Source organism: Pseudomyrmex gracilis, unplaced genomic scaffold (assembly GCF_002006095.1).
Source record: "Pseudomyrmex gracilis isolate BER0280 unplaced genomic scaffold, ASM200609v1 scaffold_1, whole genome shotgun sequence".
NCBI classification, from domain to species: domain Eukaryota; kingdom Metazoa; phylum Arthropoda; class Insecta; order Hymenoptera; family Formicidae; genus Pseudomyrmex; species Pseudomyrmex gracilis.
The window spans coordinates 190,630-211,966 of record NW_018020585.1 but is presented as its reverse complement, the minus strand read 5'-3'; the positions used below and the strand labels follow the sequence as shown (position 1 = coordinate 211,966).

Here is a 21,337-nt window from a genome sequence, read left to right as displayed (position 1 = left end):
ACTTGTCATAATCTAGTTTCTAAATGATAACCAAGATTAGTCGAGATAAAAAAAATTGCTATTTTGAAAGATACCTTTATCTCACATATGAAACTGCAATTAAACAATGCTTTTGAAAATTGCGAGTTAATTATATTTTAGGTTGCAAATATAGCGATTAATAAGTACAATTATAAACAATATTTTCAATTTTTATTGCAAGTATACATTTAAAATAAAATTATTAAAATTATTAAAATAATTATGTATAGAGAAAGACATTTTACCTGTAATTTAGAACTATAAAATTAAACTATAAAATTAAACGTTCAGAAAAATGCGTATTTTTAGTATTTTTTTGTTTCAATTGTTCGGTTGAGAATCAAAAGTTTAAATATTAAAATATCAGATGCCCGTTGAATTCCATAGTACAAAACGGGACTCGTAATGACCTTATAGTTAGCGGCGCGAAACTTTGTACAGCCACGTGCTCGTTAGGAGCAACATACGCGCGAACACATCGCACTTTTATTACACGAACATCATAACTGGAAATAGATATATACGCTTATCCTCCCAATACATGCCAACACCAATAACTGCTTGTAAGTTGGTGGCTGACCACGAGTGCATGCTACGTGGTTGTAATTACATGTCTATTCTATAATTCACGCGCATTACGAGCATTCGTAAGCGAATTTTAGCTGCAATTTCTTATTTTTTAAATAAATTGTCTTTCTAAAACATTTTACTTGGAAACGCGTGCGTGAATTGCTTAACTGATTTGTTTTTTTTTTAATTATACACACAAATGCATGCAGTTTAAATTATATTCTCATTTTTTGATTACTTCTCTTTGTTGTGTTCTCTCTGATATTAGCGTTTTCTGACATAACTTAATCTATATCTTCAATATAAGCTGATAAAATAAAATTTACTCCGAGAGAAATTGTCATTTCAACTTATTCCGATTCACTCCGCCGTTCTTTGGCGTCGTCTGATTATTTCAAATGTAATTGGTGGTGAATTTCTGTATATATCTCAGTGCGTATTTACTATATAGCGAACTCTGAGTGAAAACATACGGTGGGGTGGAATAAATTTCACGTGAATACGTGTGTTGCTCATCGTATGTATTACACATGCATCCGTTGCATGGATGGCCACGCCCCTGTTACACAGGAGACTCGTAACCTATCCTATCCAGTATTGTGTGGACGGTGGTTGTTGGTATGGTTATCATCGCATAACGTGCACAAACCTGGTAATACAGCTGTGCGAGACCGACGACTCTGAGTCCGCGCGAATATATGTACGAGTCGCTATACACGCACGTAATACGTATCTCGTTTGTAATTAGCACTTGGAACACATCGCGCATACATCGACATGTATATGCACGCATTGATTTGCTATATGTGTACGTAATATACGATAATATTTGCGTCGTTTGGTTCTCACGAGTTCACGCTTGTTCTCTGCGATATTCGCACAATTGGTAAGAATCGCGTGCATTGAAATATCGAACGAAACGACTGTTCTCGACTCTCGGCCGAGTGTCAATTATCATAGTCTGAAGAAAGGGCAAGTAATCTTCAGCGAGTTTGCGGGTGATCACGAAAAGTATGTGACACACGCAATTATTCTATCGTCTCGCTTTTGAAGGAAATTTTGTGTGTAATTTTAACATTTTTATGCTCGGGCAATCTTTATATTCTTCTGATTTGTTATTAGCGAGAATGACGTTTTTTTCATTTTATTCTTTTTACCTTCTCGCAAACATCGAGATAATTAGTCAAGTCTTGCCAACGATAAATTCTCGGACAAGAGTAGGTTCACGTTTCTTCGCGATTATACTTATCAATTTCTTGAGAATAGATATAATATTTCTTCTTAGAATTCTTCTTTAAGCTTCTCGCAATAGATTATTTATCAGTTTCTTATTTTTATTTTTGAAATTTTATAAGTATACTTGGATCGCTATTCTTAGTATTCAAAGTACAAATATTTTCTTGTCTCTATTCAACGTCATTTGCTCTTTTTTTCTGTTAAGACTACACTTCTGCTTACGTTCGTTATTATTACGAATATATCGGGTTACAGTTTCGTTCTCACTTCCTTTCATGTCTTTTGTTGTTACTTTATGTCTTTATTATTATTTAATCTATCATTAACAGCCTGCAAAGGTATATTATAATAAAATAACTTTAAAAGATTTTGTATGAGTATTATTATTTTTGTTTATAGTTATTTTAAAAAATTATAATTTATAAACTAGAGAAAATAAACAAAACTACTTTTATATTTTTCGTATAAATAAAAGTAAAGTTAAATTAAAGCAAATAACATAAAAACGAAGGTTGTGTGAATAACATATTCGAATAATATATTTTCACATCAGAATAATTCGAATGTCATTCTAAACAAGTATTAAAAGCTTGTCGCATTATCGAGTTGCCAACAATGCTGACGATGGTCGAAGACGACGATAGCGATGATGTTGACCGTTACTTGAAACTAAAGACGATCTCAAAAAATGACGCATACAGAAACCACCGAGCTGTTCTGCTGCCTCAGTTCCTCTTGTCGTCTCGAGTGAAATGGTTCGTTCTTCACGCAGTTCTCCATCTACATTTATGGCTCACATAGTGATCGCGATGGTAATTATCATGTACGTCTTGTCAATTCATCAAGTCTGTCAATTGTTAGTGGTACGATTTTTTATCCAATCTCAGAGAAATATTCATTATCTCATATCATTTAATGTTACAGAAACTTGAGATTCAATAGAAAAAGATCGACATTATTATTAAGTTTTACCTGGAGTGTATTTCATTTTTCTTAATTAGATTAAGGTAGGTTAGGGTTAGGTAATCATAAACTTGTACTTTTCTTAATAATGATTGCTGCAGTGCTACGATAAAAATACAGATTCTGTAAATTTTATGTCTGTGTACAGGTGTTTCTTCGTTATTATTGTCGTCATCGTTGAAGTTGCGAGCGATTGAGTTTTCAACAAAGGGAAACTACAATGAGCGAAACGGAGCATATTTACAATGCTTCGAGAATATAGAAAAGTTTAGCAAGTATTTGATTTTTGGTACACTTTACTTTTTCTTGATAAAAAGATTAAAGTTTAACGTTAATCTTTTGTCAAATTAACCTTTCGTCTGAAGACTTGGTCTTCCAGACCCACTCAAAAATTGCGCATTGGCGTTTTCAGAAAAAAATCAGTTTTTTTTTTTTAACGCTTATATCTCATCAAAACTACTAAAGATTTTTTCAATCTGTTTTTTTTGTTTTTGTTTTTTTTATCGACGTTTTTTTTAGAATCGTTCAAACTTTCGATTCAAAAACAAAAACAGTAAAAAACTATTAATTTTTCGCGGAGATATTTGATCTTAAAGTCGCGTGGATCTCACAGACTCAGTCTGCAGTATTTGTAAGTTATTTTTGTTAAGTCTGTATAGATGAAGGGTTAACATGCAATTTGCTAGCTAGTAGCTATATTTCTGATTTTTGTTGGTTCTTTCTGGCCTTATAATTTTTCTGTTATCTTTAGCTTATACATCGTTAATTGTTCATATCAGACTTATATTCGCGCACTTATTTTACTTTTTCATTCTATCATTGGAAAAATCACCTTCAATCTTGGGCTCTCACATGACTCTTAAAACTAACGAGAGGTATCACGCAATAATTAATTGTCAGAATTCATCAGCTATTTAGCAATTCGCCTTTAGCCACAAGCTATAATTGCCTTCATATGTAATCGTATCGGTACTTTTATTTGTACGTCATTAAAATTCTCAATGTGATCGTGTGACAAAAACGTAAACTAGTTTTTGGTTTTGTGGAAAATATTTCATAAATTTCTCTTATCTATATAATGTAAATGCAAATTATGTATATCTCTTTTTGACAAAATCTCCAAAATTATATAAGTTTGGTATTACTAATTAACAAAAGACAACAACAGCATATAGAGTGGTCTGTACATGTTATCTCTAAATGTTGCAAGTTAGTTAACGAACGTTCAACCATATTTATTAGCAATTACGACTCTGCTAACTACCGATCTGTGATACTACTTTGTGCAGCGCGTTGAAATAATTCATAAATCAAATTCGATTTTTTGCCATAAACATATCTTTACATTTGTTTTCTAATTGTGTGCAGTATAAATTTATAATATATTATGTGACAAAATTGCTTTTTCTATTTTGCATTGAAAAAAAAAAGGTTTTTTCGAAAAAGACGATTAGATTGTTCATGATTGAATGTCGTGATTGAATTTGTAACAAAAAGATTGTAAGTCGCCGCCGCACCGCACGATGGTACCAGACAAAAATGAGACGAACAGCCGAAGTCGCGAACTAGAACAATGAACAGTCTCAATAAAATAATTAAAACTTTGTCTAAACACAGAGTCTTATCAGAACCAATACAAAATTTACTAATGCGAATCTTTAACGCATTTTTTCGTACGTCCTAGGACTGGTAAAATATATTGAATAAAATCATGAAGGCAACGTAAAATTTTTACGTAAAAATTTCTATTTTATCTTTGTGAATAAATAATTATTTTCTATTCTGTCACGTATTGTCCACCAGTACTGCGATAGAAAGATTCAGTCGTTCGTGACATGCTATCGTTCATTGAGCTCAAAATAGGATAGTCTTAAAACGTTATTAAACGCGATATAATGTATGTTCTTCATTCAGACTTCTTGTCAAGCGGAACACTTTCGCTGACACGCTATATCACTTGTGACAATTTCATCTTGATCAACCGCGTATCTAAGCACAAGCAACGCAGGCCAAGCACAAGCCAGCACTTATTACTGGAGATTGCAGCAAGTTACCTTTCGTTACGTCTTATATATGACACACACAACATATGTATTCGAGATATATTACGCGTATAGAGCGCGCTGCTGCATACAGTTGTAAATCTAATTACCTTTCGAATTCCGTCGATTATGCATTTTCCCGTGGCTCATTCGCTCGCTGCGTTACGTAGCCTTGTAATATTTTTGCGTATTTCACACGACGGTAAATGCGCGACAAAGACAAACGGGAAAAAATCGGTATACTTATCGTAAAAATTAAAAAGCAAACATCAGCATTCGAATATTCTTCTATTTTGGCGCATATATGTGCGTGTAACAAAAAATATTATACTTTCACAAAGTGAAATTAATTAAAGAAAGAAAGAATTTTCTCAATGTGAAATTTTTATCAATAACTCGCGTATATCTGTTACATTAAATTTGTTAACGTACCAGAGGTAATTGCGTATTTCACTTTTTATTTCATTCGCGAGTTATTTGAAAGTTTTCTCGCGGCAAAACTTCGCTCGTGTTTTTCAACATCGTACGCACTGTAATTAAGTCCTGTGTTTGCTCGTCTGGCTACACGTCGTATAGCATCGTACAACGCAAATTGCGTGATTCTATTTTGCTTTCTCTCTTTTTCTACTCGGATTTCATCCTGTTGCTCTGCTTCTCACTTTTATCAGCACTATGTCGACGACTTGTGTTATCGCCAACAACTTTACTTTCGCGCGCGCTGTGAAACATGTCACTAACAATTCCTTCTGCATAGAACGCATTTGTTTGGTGTTTTCTTTAAATACTTCGCTGTTCTTTTCTTAGATTTTTTTTCAGAATTTCTTTGAACGATACTTACGTGAAACTATCGCTTTTTAATTTTTGCATATCGTGATATGCTTTTATTCTTACGCTAATTTCTCTCTCGCGACTCAACTTAGATAAAAGCAGTTCTCTGTAATCACGTACAATATTTTGAAAAAAGTATGTGCAAAAGGTATCTTTTCAAAAAAATGAATTTTTATTCACATATTGTTTTTGTTTGGTTCTTTCGGACAAGGGAGTTTTCGGAGCTGCGGAAAGGTGTGCATCCCCCAAAGAGTGTGTGTGCGTCCGAGTTATCTCTTTTCGACGTAGGAATCACCACGACGGCGCATATCACCTGTTGTATCGCATTATCCGGGAACATGCGAAGGTTTCTTCTCTCTTTCTCTCATAGAGGAGAATCTTTCGTTTTTTATTATGTTCCTAGTCTGGTGTGATGTGCCGTAGTGGTTTTTCCTGCGTCGTCTATCCGTCACGAATCGAGAGAAGGAATTTCCCGTGTGTTGAAGATTGCAATCGATCGTACGTAAAAGTATATACATAAGCTGCTCAGCGCATCGCATCGCATCGCATCGCATCGAATGAAGATAGCTATTAAGAAATATTGAAAAACGTCTTTATAATATTAGTTAATAATTCTATTCTACATTCGAGAGCAATGTAGATGTATACTAGCGATCAAAACTTCGTGGAATAAACGCGGAGATCTAAAGGCAAGAGAGCTGGTTTCTCCACGCCTCTTCCGCAAATTTTTAATCGTTAGTGTACATAAACACCATATGAGCAAGATACATCAATAAGTTACGTCATATTTTCAACTTGTATCAAAATATAGTTACATAGATACTTACTTGTGCGAATGACATATGTTGATATTATATGTTGATTCCGATGTTTTTCTATTTACGTTATTTATTGTAAAACTTTGTTTTTAATTTTTTAATTTTCAATAATATAAAATAATTTATAATTTATAATTTATTTGATGTAATTTCATTATTCATTGCAGATACACTAGTTAATACATACTTATTTCTTACTTTAAGAATTATATTAATGTAATAACTTTTGTAATAACATGATTTCTCACTAATAAGTACTTGAACATATACATGCATTTTATACTAATGTTATATGGTAATAAATTTGTGAATCCAATAATGTACGTTCAGTGAATGATTGTAATAATCTTATTGGCCTTGATTGGACTACATAAGAATTGATTAAATTGATTGGACCACAGTGGAGACTTGAAATAAACTTGTTTCAAGCGTGGAATCCGCTTATGTCTCGATTTCGTTCGTGCATCTCTCGTTTGTTACTCAAGGAATATCAATATGCGCGCGCGTGACGGCTCGCGTGACTTTCGGCGCGTGTACCCGATCATGAGATCCGTGAAAGATAATTAACACGCGTTTCTTACACATTTTTTCTTTCTTTCTCACTTTCGATTTGTGCCATCAAAGGCACATTTGGCACCGTTTCGTGCGTAATATATGATCGTTTGGAACTGTAAAACATGCTTTTTGTATTTTATTTTGTTTTAATATAACTATTAAGGTCAACTATAATTGTTGAGATCTTTTTTCGTGTTCAAATAGAAATGCAGTACTTACTTATTAAAAAGTAAATAAAAATTATGTAGAAATTTATTTTAAAAAACAGTTGATTTGCACTTTCGTTTTTTATCTTAAGTAGAAAGTGAAAATGCACGTTATAAAACAGAAAATCAGCTGTAATGTTTGCTCGTCGAGATATTTATCACGTAAAAATTAATTGGTTGGTACAACAATTATTGTAAGAAAAAATAATAATTATATAAATTATGTTTCCTGTATTGATATTTGTGTAGTGCTAAATCATCATCACATGCAAAGCAATAATGTAATAATAATGTAATAATGATTTGCAATGACTAAAGTTATAAATAAAAGTTAAATAAAAAAGAAATCTGATTTTTCTCGAATCTGAAGAAGAGACCGGAGCGAAAAGAGATATAAAAAGAACGAGGAAGATGGAAAACGCGCGAGCACGTAAAGACTTTTGCTCTCTGCTTAAGGGGATAGAGCATTATAAAAGGAATTATATTAAACTGATGAACGGTGGAGTTATTAATTCCGCTTTTAATAAATTTCCATGCCGTTTTGCGTTTAGCTCCTGGTCCTAAAAGACGCATCAGGTTCTTTAAATGCTAATTTAACTGGATCCCAATAGTGATTAATTGCGTCGATTAATTTTGTTTACCGATTCATTGTCCGCGCAATTTTTTTTAACATAAAATTAACAACTTTTGCTCTTATACTTTCGTCGAGTTAGTTGTTTGTTAGTGCGTGGCTTGATTGAATCTCTCTTATTTTGTTTATTTCGGAAATTGCAAGTTTGCACATCACTTAACGATTTTCGCCGCGATATATGCATTATTTATTACAAATCATCAATCGCAAATTGTCTTCGTTAGACTCGCTTTATCATTCGCGTTAGTTGATTAAGGTTCTTTATCAAATCAATGTCATTACTTTATGTTTACTAGACTAGCAGGTTAAAAGAAAACAGTTCTTAGGTGTATTTAGCGAGAAATATAAATTACCTTCTGTACATGTGCGCGCGCTCGCGTGTGTGTGTGTCTCGGTTTGCATCTGAGGTTTTTCTTTTCTTCTTTTATTTTAACTTTGAATAAACAAACATACGTACGCGTCTTTTGCAAGATATGCATTCAACGAGAACGCACGGGCAACTTGTTATCTCTCGCAAAACGCATGATGAGCGTGCGCGCGAGCGGGATCCGTGACTGTAAGTAATCCTATGGCGCTTATCCGTAGATCTGCTGCAGATATCTCGCCGGTGAGATAGAAGAGAGAGAGAGAGAGAGAGAGAGAGAGAGAGAGAGAGAGAGAGAGAGAGAGAGAGAGAGAAAGAGAGAGAGAGAGAGAGCATTAATCGTAGATCACCAGATCACCTGCATTCGCGGTCATTAGGCTAATGCAGGGTTAGTATAGTAAGTGCTTCTTTCTGTCTAATCAATCGTCACCGCTGACGTCATTTATATCAATGCAGCAGCAACAGCGTACTATTGTACATATGTACGTACACCGATGAATCGGTTTATCATATCGACAATTGCATATCGACAATTTGTTATGCAATAAAGTAAAAGAAAATAAGAAAACTTGTATTTTGCGCAACGTTTGAGCTTCGAACATACTGCGAAGTTATTTATATTTGTCTAAATGTAAGTTATTTTTATTGCATGACTTTTACTTGAAAAAAATGAAACATCAAATTGAGTTTAATCTCTTTTCACCGTAATGAATTATTGACTATAGCGATCTGATTTATATAAATGTTTGTTCACAAAATGACAACTTAAACTGTCAGCTGTTGTTCGTAGAGCTAATCGGCGGAAGCATAATGCCGAAATGTTAAGGATGCACGGAATAGTTAAACTCGTAGGTTGTTAAAAACCGTACAAGGAAGAGATTTTACCATTATCCTTTCGTTCCTTCCTCGAGTGTACATGGTCGGAAAGAATGCCAATGCATTCTAATGAGTATCGATTCACCAGAAGATATTAAGGATATACGTAGAGGCATGTGTGCAGTTGATTGTGCGTGGTGTTTGGCTGCGACAACGTATACCAAATCAACAGCGTAAGTGAAGAACTACAATTTAGAGAATCGCTCATGCTTTTAATTACTCAACTAAAATCGTGTATTGCTAATAGCACAAAAACTACCAAGACATAGAAATCGATTATTATACAACGCAAAAGATGACTCACGAAAGATGTTCACACATAAATATATGCTCATTTATGATAAAAGTAAATTGGTGTTATCTTATCGTACTTAACGTCTGCAATACACTTTATCTATAAATAATTAATCTAATAAAAGAATCTCAATAGTTAACAAATTTATATCTTACTATTTCAACTATTACGCAGGAGATAAGAAACTTGCCCTTTGTCTACGCCACTGTCCCTTCAAGATTCACGAAAGAGCGTCTAGAGTGGTACACGTAGGGTGCGTCAAATGGTACCGCAGGAATTTGCGGAATTCCAAGGTTCTTGTGCAGAACGCGGTACAGGACGTTACTGCAGTATCGATCGATCGATCGAATGAACGAACGAACGTACTTGTCGAGAACTTCCCAATTATGTAGCACAAGAAAGTGCACGTTTAGAAGAAAAAATCATACGCATCAGTGTTGAGATTTGCAGTTTTGTACGCTTTATCGTCAAACGAAGTTTTATGTTCCTAAAGAAATGTGTTTTTTTGTTTATTACATATACATTTTCACAAAATATTTACAAATGAATTATAAATACATAATTAATAAATCAAAAACTGAATTAACTTTTACATCGTTTATGCATTGTAAAATATTTGAATTACATTTGTTTCGCACATAATATAATATTTGTATTGTACGAATTAATATTTTACTTATCTAATCTATTTAGTTTGCTTTTTTTGTTTTATGATTAAACAAAATTATATAGTTTTTGACATAAATGTCACATGCCGCGCGATTAATATATTGACTAATACGATTTTCATACTAAACAAAAAAAATTTTTATGTGCGAATAGTGACATCTGCGAAGAAAAAGCAAAAAAAATAAAAATTGATTATTTTAGATCGCAGCATCTCTCTCTCTCTCTCCTGTTTCGGATAACGTTCGCTCACTGTCTTTCCGAAGGCATGCAAAGCAAAAATGTCTAAACTAAATCTAGATCGCTGACTTCGGCTGAATAGTTGTGTCCGGCAGGATTTTCGGATTCGGCCATCTTACCACCAAGAAAGTGGCGCCAACGCGTTCCAATATTCACTACCAATACTGAAAATCTATATAGCACATGTGATGTAAAGATAGATTTTTAATACTGGCAGTGAATATCGGAACGCAATTCCACATGAGCCGGTTGAACCGTTGCTTTTCTAGCGTTTTACGCAATTGTGTGTATAGTGATTCGTTTTTCCAATATTGTAGCATAAATAATGCCAATGACTGCATAATAGGTTGAAAAAAATAAATGGTTTTTATTTATGTAAATAGAACGTACATGTTTGTACAAAATATGCAAGTTTTATTTTCGTTTCTCTATGTATGTAGTCTTTCTAATGTGCCTGTCAATCGTCCAAACGATTTTTGCGCACAGAATTTACTTCTCTAATGCGAGTTTTATGACTTTTTAAGGCAGACATATCCAAACGCTGGAGCCGAAGTGGTGGGCGAAACTTTCCTCTTCTCCATCGCTGAACATGTCTGATATAGACATGTACTATAGTCTATATTATAGACTATCTATTTTAAGGTTATGTTTTAAGTAAACATTATACACGTTTTAGATTTTCTTTGAGTCAGGTTAATTACTATTTTATGCACCTGTAATTAAAATTAATGATTTTTTTTTATTTTATACACTTTCTAACTACTTTAAGTAAAAAAATATTTTTTATGTATACGGCTTTTATATGTTTAACTTGAAAAAGTCAGGGTCGGTCATTTTGTTGGAGATAACATGGCTGAAACCGGAAATCTTTCGTGCCTCAGTACTGTCATATGCTAAAAGCACAAGTCAGCGATCTAGGTTTAGACATGTGTGATGCAAAGCTAAACTCGTTGCTTGAGCCTGTTACGTAAAAGTACAAGGCAACATCGTACGTGCGCGCACCAAGTTGGTACAAAACAGCATATCTTGTAATGTTATTATTTCTATGTGCTTTGCTCGCCTTCTTCATATCTTTCCTGTTTATGCGCCAGCCCCGTCTCGCGATAGGTCAACGAAGAAAATATGCGGTATAATGTAACCTACTCGCCGACAATTTATAAGTGTGGGCTGTTGCGAGTGTGATCCGGTAACCCACGTATACTATCGGCAATTGACATCGGAAATCGATTCGCAATGAACAGTTTAAAATCTCTTCAATCGGCTGTTTTAACAGTCAATAACAGTTATATAATCCGTAGCTATACTTTATTCTAATTTTGAATATTATTCTCAATCCATCAATTTTTAATCTATCCATTTAAATCTATTTTTTATTGTGTTTGGAAGTTTCAACATTTTAAAATTTTTCTCAGTAAAATCTCTATTTGTCAATATGATATTTTAATGATAAAGTTATTTCGGAAAATGGTGAATGATAAGCTAATAACTTTGAAATCTAGAACAATTTTATATAATCAAATAAATCTAGAATGATAGTTTCTCGTGTTAAAATATAGCCAAAGTACATATTGTCTCGTATTAAAGATAACAATATGATAAAGTAATAGATACGTTTCAAGTGATAGTTTCTGGTTTATAATTTTGTCTATCAATGTGTTTCTTAGATCGAAAAAATATACAATATTTTGTGAGAAGGATTTTTGAAACTGATGAGATCTTAGAAGAATTAGGAAATCGCGTGTAGGACACTGGCGTGGGATCCTCGCAAAATAGAGAGAAGAAGGGTTTTCGCTCTCTTTGCGTCTTCTCGCGAAACGACTTTGCCAACCATTTCGCTTTTTTTTCTCGCTATTGTTTCTCACAAGAGAACCCATGATTTAGCGTTCCCATGAGAGACGTGCCACAATTAAGCTCTTTTTGTGACATGCCTGTTAACATTTTGAGAATCTATTCGGTCAATCGTTTTCTACGGCAGCCGACGGACTTATCAAAAACTTAGTATAAATTGTAGACTGTTATTTGTCAATTAGAGAGTTTATGTTATATAATGATAAAAAATAATAGGTACAGGTGTTAAAAAAGAACGGTGTATGAAGTTAGTTGTTTATTCTCAATAATATAACTTTACTCGGCTATGTAATTTTACTGATTGTAAGACAGACGAAAAATGTTATAATTAATAATATGCGCGCGATCTCGCGCAATGATATCGGTGTTATATGCGCAATCGCAATGAAATATCGGAAGACATTATGTAAGACCGCAGCAGCTTGTTTACTCCAAGAATGCGGCGAGAAATAAATCTTCGCGGAAGACGCGCGATGGAAGTATCACTTATTCACGCCTTTTCTACAGCGTCGCTACAGGGATTTCCGTCTTTCTGCCGGCATCACGCCTTGTATGTACACGACGCGGATTAATTAAAATTACGAGAAGCAATTAGCGGTCGTTACGTGTCGACGTATTATTCGGTGAAAGTGTTGAGAACCTCGACCTATTCTCGCTCGAACGATCGGTCGGCTTCATTAATCTCGGCGCGAGCTCTATTTTCCTTTTTTCTCTCTCCCTTTCTCCGCTCGAGTTTATCTAACGGATCTACCTTCCGATACGCGCACGCGTAATATTGCGCGCTAATATCAACTATATGAAACCGTCAACAGACACCATCGTAAACGCCTCTCTCGTACGCCTTTCGTTGTGCCATAAGCATGTCAATGTACAAATTAATTTTATATTATTTATTATAAGTAAAAATATTCCGCACATGTCAAAGATTCTCGGCGGCGCGATAAATATGTGTTTACAATTAATTCACACATGGAGAACGTTTCATTAACGTTTCATAAAACTTATTAGATATTAGAATTAAAAAAGGAAGTGGGATTTTTTTTACGAGTTTGATAACTTACTCGTTCATAGTTGTTATTTCTAATTGTAAATAAAAAACTTTGACTTACTAATACTTAAATTTTTGTTTATAAACTTAATCTTAACATTAAGAAACTTTTGGGATCAGATTAGTTTTTAGAAATATCTACTTAAAAAAAATGCATTGATTACTTTTTACGTTAAACTCTAATTTTCAAACTTAAACACTTTAGTAAGATTATTTTTTATTTAAAAAATTTGAGCTTGTGTGTGTGAACTAATTGTATGATTTTTACATCCTAATTCGCAGTGTCAGCCAAACGACTTTTTTGTTTGGCGACTGATGACAAGTTATACTGTTGTTGACTTGGAAATCGTGTAGTATATACTTAATATTGCTTTACGATCGCCGGTCATATCATTCACGATTTAAATAGTCTCACCTAATGCTTAACTACGATATACTTAACCCCAGGATAGGTAACAATTATCAGTAATATAATTTAATTGGTTTCCTTTCCCACTTGGTTAAATTAATAAATTCAAAATATAAATGTCAAGGACTGTGTGATTAACGTTGTATATATATATATATTATATAGTCTGTATAGTCTGTATATAGTCTGTATATGATTCGTACCAAATTTACAAATAAAGCATGACGATTGATAATCGGCGGTTAATAAAAGAATAAATTTAATAGTTAAAACTGACGAAAATAAAAATTTAATCATTAACAAACACATATGATTTGCACTTAAAGTTTACTTAAATTTTATATATTGTCCAATAATTCCGATTTTCATATATAAATATTCTCATATATAAATAGTTTGCTTGTGTTTAATTTAACAATTACCGCACATTCGTTGAAACTATAGATTCCAATATTTAACTATGTGTTATGTTTACACACGTGTCGCGCAATAATCTCATGATAATTAGGGAATTCGTGGGAATTTTTTTATTATAATCGCATTAAAGTACGCGATGTGCGCCCTTTCACGCACATCTTTGGAAATGTGTTAGCGGAAACCGGTCCGAAAACGCGACGCGATATCGCGTCGTTTCCCTGGATTAAGGAGAAATAAACATATTTTTATTTATAGCCGGTTCCGAGGCTGGTATATACATATGCGCACCCCCATGTTTTCCTTCGTTGTCTCGTTGAATGCACGTATGGATACGCCTTTAAAAGGATATGCATACACAGCGTGCACGTCCAACGGCGTAGGAAAACACCGATATATATCCATAAGAAGGTGAAATTCTCGTACGAGATGCGATGTAAAGTAAAATCCAGGTCGTTGTAAAATTCTTCACGAAGATTGCTACATGTATGTGTGTACACATATCTCATTTCTTGTTTCTCGCTGAAAAAACGCAAGCGGCATTAACACGAGTCAGATATCGCTCAACTATTTAGATACATTTCAAAATCCTACCTTGGTTACTAAAATGCTGTATTTCACATCATGTGTACTATAATTTTTGGTTATCAAGGTAGGATTTTAGAACGTATCTTTTAAAAGTTGTATTGTTTGAGCATTTCAAGATCTTTCACATGATTAAAGCGATTTCGAAAAATATATATTGTACATAAATTAGAGACAGGTTGTAATTATTAGCTAATTCCGAAGTGAAAAACAATGGCCGAGATCGAGTAATTCCGTTAATAATGATGAGAGAGAGAGGCGTGCGTACACAATAATAAACAATTTTCCCTTGTATAATATAAATTACAAGGAAAACGCAAGTTTTCTCTCTTATATTTCGCGTTTTTGTGTTTTAATCTATATGACGCGTTGGTGCTTTCCAGAAGACAGAAAGAAAGAAAAAGGAAGAAAATCTCTGTGTCACTGATCGAGAGAACTTGTATACACAACCCGTAGTATCTACGTGTTGCGCACCAGCGACGCGCTGTAAAGTCATCTCATTATGCACAACTATAACTAGATGATTAATTTATTATCGTCTTTCAGAGTTCACTCAATTATCCGATACGCCCGATAGGTCAGTGCGAGGGCCGCGATAAGGGAAAGTATCGATTTTGTATCGCATGAACAACAACGCGGGTTGTACGCTCGAACGTTTCTATTCGCTCACGCGCACTGCAAGCACCGCAGCGGAGATTATTGTACGTCACGTATATAATAGCCAATCAGATTAAATCTCCTTGCGGCATGGATAAGCACATTTTACACGCCCGTTGTCGTCATAGTTCTCATGGTCGTTTATCAGCAAAGATGCGCGATATACCGTGATTGCAGAAGCTAATGACGCAGACTTATACACTACGTCTATAGCTATGTCGCTCTGTTTATCTGTAATCCTTTACTTTGATACTTCAAAAATAAATTGAGTATATATATTTAATGCAATTAAATTTATTATAATTTTATAAATATTAGCTAATTATGATTTTCCAATTCTCTTTATCTTTTTTTTTTCATTGTTTCTTCAATCAAAACAATCGCGTGTAATACCCAATGCCGGAAGCATATAACACCGATAAATCTAACGGTAAATTAACGTGGCTGAAAGAAAATTTTCCTCTGTTGCAGATGCTGCGGTCAACAGATCACCTTCTTCTGTATCCGAGCGGCGAGATCGCGCTCCGATTATGGTGAGTAAATTCCCCTCTCTTTCACTCCGTAAAATAACTTATTTTCAAGTGAGATCAAATAAAACTCATGAAAGTTGTGCGCACGATATACATATATTCAACGCAAGGACTCATTGTCACTTAGTGGCCGATATGGAAGTCGCGCTCCATCCATACATTATGGAGTATCACTACCTACCTGAAACCGGCTCGCATCGCTTTATGTATGCTCGATATCTCTTTGTAATATAACCCGGCTAAGTTTTTTGCTAAAAACTAGGACAGCCCACTAGGTGCGCGCGTTATATTATTTGCCTTGGGTTACGCGAGTGCTTGTTAACGTGCGCGCGTTGTGTCGCGTTGTCTGCATTATACAATTACTTTACTCACAAATCTGTTAAATATTAATTATAATTTGCTGTAATAATCGCTGCTAGTTTTTGCCTGTTATTGAGAAAGTTCAATGTGCGCATGCTACTTTATTGGTCACTTTCTATATAAATTAATATTTGTCATTAACAATAACTTATTCAACAATTGGAAAAATTGTGTCCTTTTCTGTAAATATATCAATGCAGCAATTTATCGCTCCACATTGCTCATATGTAAATAAACGTAGTGAACGTTTTGTGCGACAGATGTCGCTTGTCGTTGTTCTCGTCCTTTGATTCGCCTAGAGGTTGGCTGATCTCGATTTTACCGTTACATTCAGAGATGAGGAGAGAAAAGGACGATTCTAGGTCGTTCTAATCTTCCGGTACGCTCTCGTCTAATTAACTCTTTCATTGCGCAAAGGGCGTGTGCACTGCGCGATAGGTAACTTCTTCGAGAATAACTAACATAAATGACTAACTACCTGTCATAATTTTTCTCGCATTTTCTTTTTATTTTTAACGATATTACGTAAAAATGAGTCACAGCCCGTTGCTCAGGCTGCAGTTTTGGATAAATTAACTTTAAAAACGCGCTGAAATTTATTTTGCTAGCTTGACTAGATGTGTACAACGCGCATCTTTATTTTTATTTCATATATAATAATAACTCAGAACAAAAAAAGAGAATGTATAAAAGTTGTGCTCATGTAGGATTATCGTGCGGTTTCGTAGAAACAGTCACAATTTTATCGTACGATTACATTGATGTTTTCTGATGCAACAAAAAACATTTTAATAGAACACAAACGTTTCGAAAATAATACATATTATTTTCTACGATTTTTGATACGTGCATATATTGTATATTATTACTACTACTCTCGCGAACATGATAAGTCGGTCTATCGCATAGTAGTTAATCTTAATTCTACAAAAACGTTTTTTTAGGTACGTATCCTGTAAATCTTACACATTTATGTCTGACACGAGTTTTTTATTTTATGGTTAAAACGTTGCAAAAACTTTGTAAAAATTTTCATGAGGCTTTATTTAACATGTTATATTAAGAAAATAATATTAGTTTTGATATATCTTTTAATTTTTTAGAAATTCTTCGACTAAATAGTTGATGATAAAATTTTTTCATTTTCAAGTATCGCTCGGACATTAATGTCCAGGGTTTACAGGATTAGGGTTAATTGGATCACATTATGCTCACGTGTAAAATAAATGTTACACACACGAATAAAAATATTATTATACAAATAAATATGTTTTATTTCTACATGAAAAACAAATAGCTTGTAGAAGATATCCGTGTTTAATGTATCGATTCCAGTCTCTCATTGGTCTTTTATCAAAAATGATTTCAATTTTTGTTTTCAGTGTCGCGTTACATGTTTTTTCAGTTTGTAGGTGTTACGAAGCGATATGTCATTAAGTATCATCGATGTGAAAAGTGGCCCCGTTTTGCACGTTTCTAAATCAAATATTAAACACTACGCGGCATTCTTACGTGAGAAGTGGAAAGCGTGCAAACGTAATACAATCTACAATCAGTCTCTTGAACGAACCAGTTGCTAGGGGAACAATATCGTGTCGCCGCCAAAGATACGTTCACTTCCTTCCGCTCGCGTTCGAGGTACATGTTTAAGACGATCACGCATTAGTCTTATTAAACCGATCATTACGTGTGTTGATTGCAATGATGCTTTTGGTCATCAAGCTCTCTTCCGAGAACGCTCTGTTTGCGTCATAACGTTACGGAAATTATATTATAACTTATAGGATTTATTAATTTGTATGAAGAGAGTTATGGATTTAACTTTCTTCATTCCAAAAAAACGGAATCAATCTCTGCGATATTTCTGAGAAAACCACGCGGTGTTTATATTTCTTTGAACTACAAATTAAAATTAGTTTATATTAAAACTAGTTCGATATGCTTCATACATTTAAACACGAAATAAAACTAAAACATTGAAAAACTTCAAAAGCTGCGAGCTTTTTGATCACACAAGTAATTCATATTATGTCGTATACAATTAAAGATCGAACGATCTATAACGAGACATCTCTCAAAATTGATTTTGACGTCAAGTATTCGAAATAGTTATTGCGTTACGGGTTAGATCTTTATCAAATAACATTGATAAAGTCAATTTTTTAAAAGTATTGTTATTTATTTGAATTATGTGTTTTTATTAAAGTTGGCATCGCCGGTCATCGGTGACTCCCACGGCATTTAACGTGTCAGGATATCTTCTGTATTGGTAAATATTTTAGAGGAGAAATTAACAGACTACTCTACGTTAAATGACATAAGAAAAGTTGTAACGGATACCTTAAGAGAAAATATAAAAAATGGACTTGTCATTAAACAGGCAAATAGGATCAGTGTGGATCATTGTATGTGGAGATGTGTAAAATGTTCCGCCGCAATATTATGCATTCGTCGCTGGTATTAGCAAAAGCAAGATACATGTCTCAGGAAGCCCTACTGTACCCTACTTCTACTTCACTACTTTTTAATTGTGTCTAAAGAAGGAAACTCTAGTTATGAGTTTTTACAAGCGTTATGGAAGGTCTTCAAAGATTAATAGAGTATCTTTTGCTTGTAAGAATAGTGTTAAATATACTGTCTCCAAATATCGATCATATTAAGACACATTCGGGACTTGTTAAAGCGAGTTCGAGAATAATAAATACGAACTTAAAGACTCATCTCTAAAATGTTCAATTATAATTTTGAAGATTAAATCAAAATTTTTTATACGATAAATTCATACAATAGGGTAGATGAGAGTAAAAAACACGGTTGTTGTTTGTGTTGATAATTTATTAAACTTGTAAGTAGAATATCAAACGTTTTGACCGTCAATGCAGTTCTTCTCAATGATAATGATTCTATATGTATAGGTGTATAAACAATTAGTTAAAATTGAAACATGGGATTAAACAAATGAATTTGATTCAACGTTTCAAATTGTTGACTATATAAAAACCAAAATAGGCTCTAATAAAATTTAAAAAATAATAAAGTCTGTTCATTTCTCGCATTCTTCCGCCAGCGAAGATTAATAATCCAATAAAATTAAGAATCAAGGATATCAGAGCAATTCTTAATTTCATTGGTTTTTTATATGACTTTTTTATATGAAATCTTTCAATCTGTTTATGTTTCTCACACTTCTTCTTAAAACATTTTTATGTATATGTACTAGTTATGTAAAGTGTATTATATTTATTACACTTATTTTACTGTTGAATATTGCATTCCGTATAGTGTTTTACAAAGAGACTAAAATAAAAGTGAGATGATAATATAATCTAAAAAAAAAGTAAACCACAAGGCGCACTTTGTATATGCATGCAATATTGCATAGTTGACTTCTGTGTTCTTGATACGGAAAATTTTCATCAGTTGTTTTCTCGCACATGTTTTAATACTTTTCTGCATAATCTTTTAGTAGATAAATATATTATCGCTGAGAAAGCGAGACGCGCGTTGCTTTTTGCATTGCAATTTCGATATTGTTTGTTTAGGTTATCACAAACACTACCTTCCTTTTCATGGTAACGTCAATTTTCGACATGTTCAGCACACGCTGATCAAAACATTACCTTTTCTTCTCTCTCTCTCTCTTTCGTAAATTTTACGTCTCACGCGGCAAACTGACGTCTCGCGGAAACACGATGGCGCGCTTTTCTTTGCATTCCACAAGTTACATGACACAATCAGTATAACACACATGTACACACCACGTGTAATTATTCACGGACAATACGACAAGCCGCATAGAGGATATTCGATTGGAAAATCGCCCTGTGTTTATCAGCCAGACGTGATTCTGATGTTCGACATTTTATTAAATCTCACTCGAGAAGCTCTCTCTGTTGCAACGTCGTCAAATTTTCCGTAACTCTAGTAGACAAGAGTAATAAATCTTTTTTTAGCTAAAAATGAACACATGTTTTGCATTTTCTATTGTTTTTAATCAATTAATGTGTTTATTGTAAAAATAATTTGAACAAATTAAAAAAAAATTAATACATACAGTATTTGATATTTGATGTTTTCTACTGAAGTATGTTTATTTCTTTTTTTTTATTCCAAACATTTGTAAAACTCGAGAGCTGGAAAAAACTTTACTTGAATGGCACATTTCTGTGATCTTTCGCGATCAAAATTGTGCTGAAGAACCGAGATATCAGTTACGCTCCCTTGCTCGAATCTGTGCCGAGGCTTGGAAGAAAATCGATATATGTAAGATTTTCCAGTGCTGGAGAGCGATTTGGCGCAACTACAACGTAATCCGTGCTTTCTGCACAAAATATCGATCGAGCTTTGAAACATGGAAAGTAGGCCAGATATTGGAAGTCGGTTCACTTGGCTCTCGCAATAACGGGCGCGTCGTTTTACTTTCGTTAAACATCAAAGGCGAATAAATCCGCATAGACGAAATGAAGGGGATGGAGGAAAGAGCACTTCTTACATCTTCCTATGAATCGATTCTCTTGATTGCATCGATTTTCTCGTGCATTGCTGTTGGACGACATCAACTTAAAGCGACCGTCAAGTATAGTCGTTTGAAATACATGACTCTCGAAGTGGAAAGCATGAGAAAGAAAGAGGACCAACCTGAAGCGGCAAAGCGATCATGAAGCGGAGGAACAGAAGGCAAGAAAGAGAGGTAAATATACGCGAGACTGTGGCGTGACACGTCATGATCGGTAGGAAGAATCTCGTCTTGCAACCCGGAAACGCCGTGACTAACAACTCGATATCACGAAGGTGGAAGGAAAAGCCTAAGGACCCGTTCGCGTCGACGGGACAGGTAGGATCTATCTCTCTCTCTTCGTAGGGTCTAAGGGGGTCATCAACCATCGAGCTTTCGTGGTGGGAAGACCGGAGAATCGCGCATTATTATTACCACATCTAATTGAAACTACGGCTCTGCACACGATAAACTGGTGTGCCCATGCTTTGCTCCGACCATTTCTCTGCATTAAAGTGAGGAGAATAAAACTCGTTAATAAATCTTGGAGCATCGAGGCGTTCTTAATGAGAATTCAGTTCACACCTAATAACTTCGGTCAGAATCACAAGGTCCTTCTTCTTCTTCTTCTTCTTCTTCTTCTTCTTCTTCTTCTTCTCTCTCTCTCTCTCTCTCTCTCT

The 21,337-nt window shown here is 34.2% G+C and overlaps 1 protein-coding gene across 5 annotated transcripts in view; it reads left to right on the top strand.

The window, feature by feature from the left end:
* Window positions 1-21,337, top strand: part of LOC109852610 (SH3 and multiple ankyrin repeat domains protein 3-like) — a 96,824-nt gene that overhangs the window by 15,504 nt on the left and 59,983 nt on the right. For all 5 annotated transcript variants that reach the window (XM_020423964.1, XM_020423925.1, XM_020423918.1 and 2 more), the window contains exon 2: window positions 15,744-15,805. The gene's annotated coding sequence lies outside the window, so the exon portion shown is untranslated. The remainder of the gene's footprint in view (window positions 1-15,743; window positions 15,806-21,337) is intronic.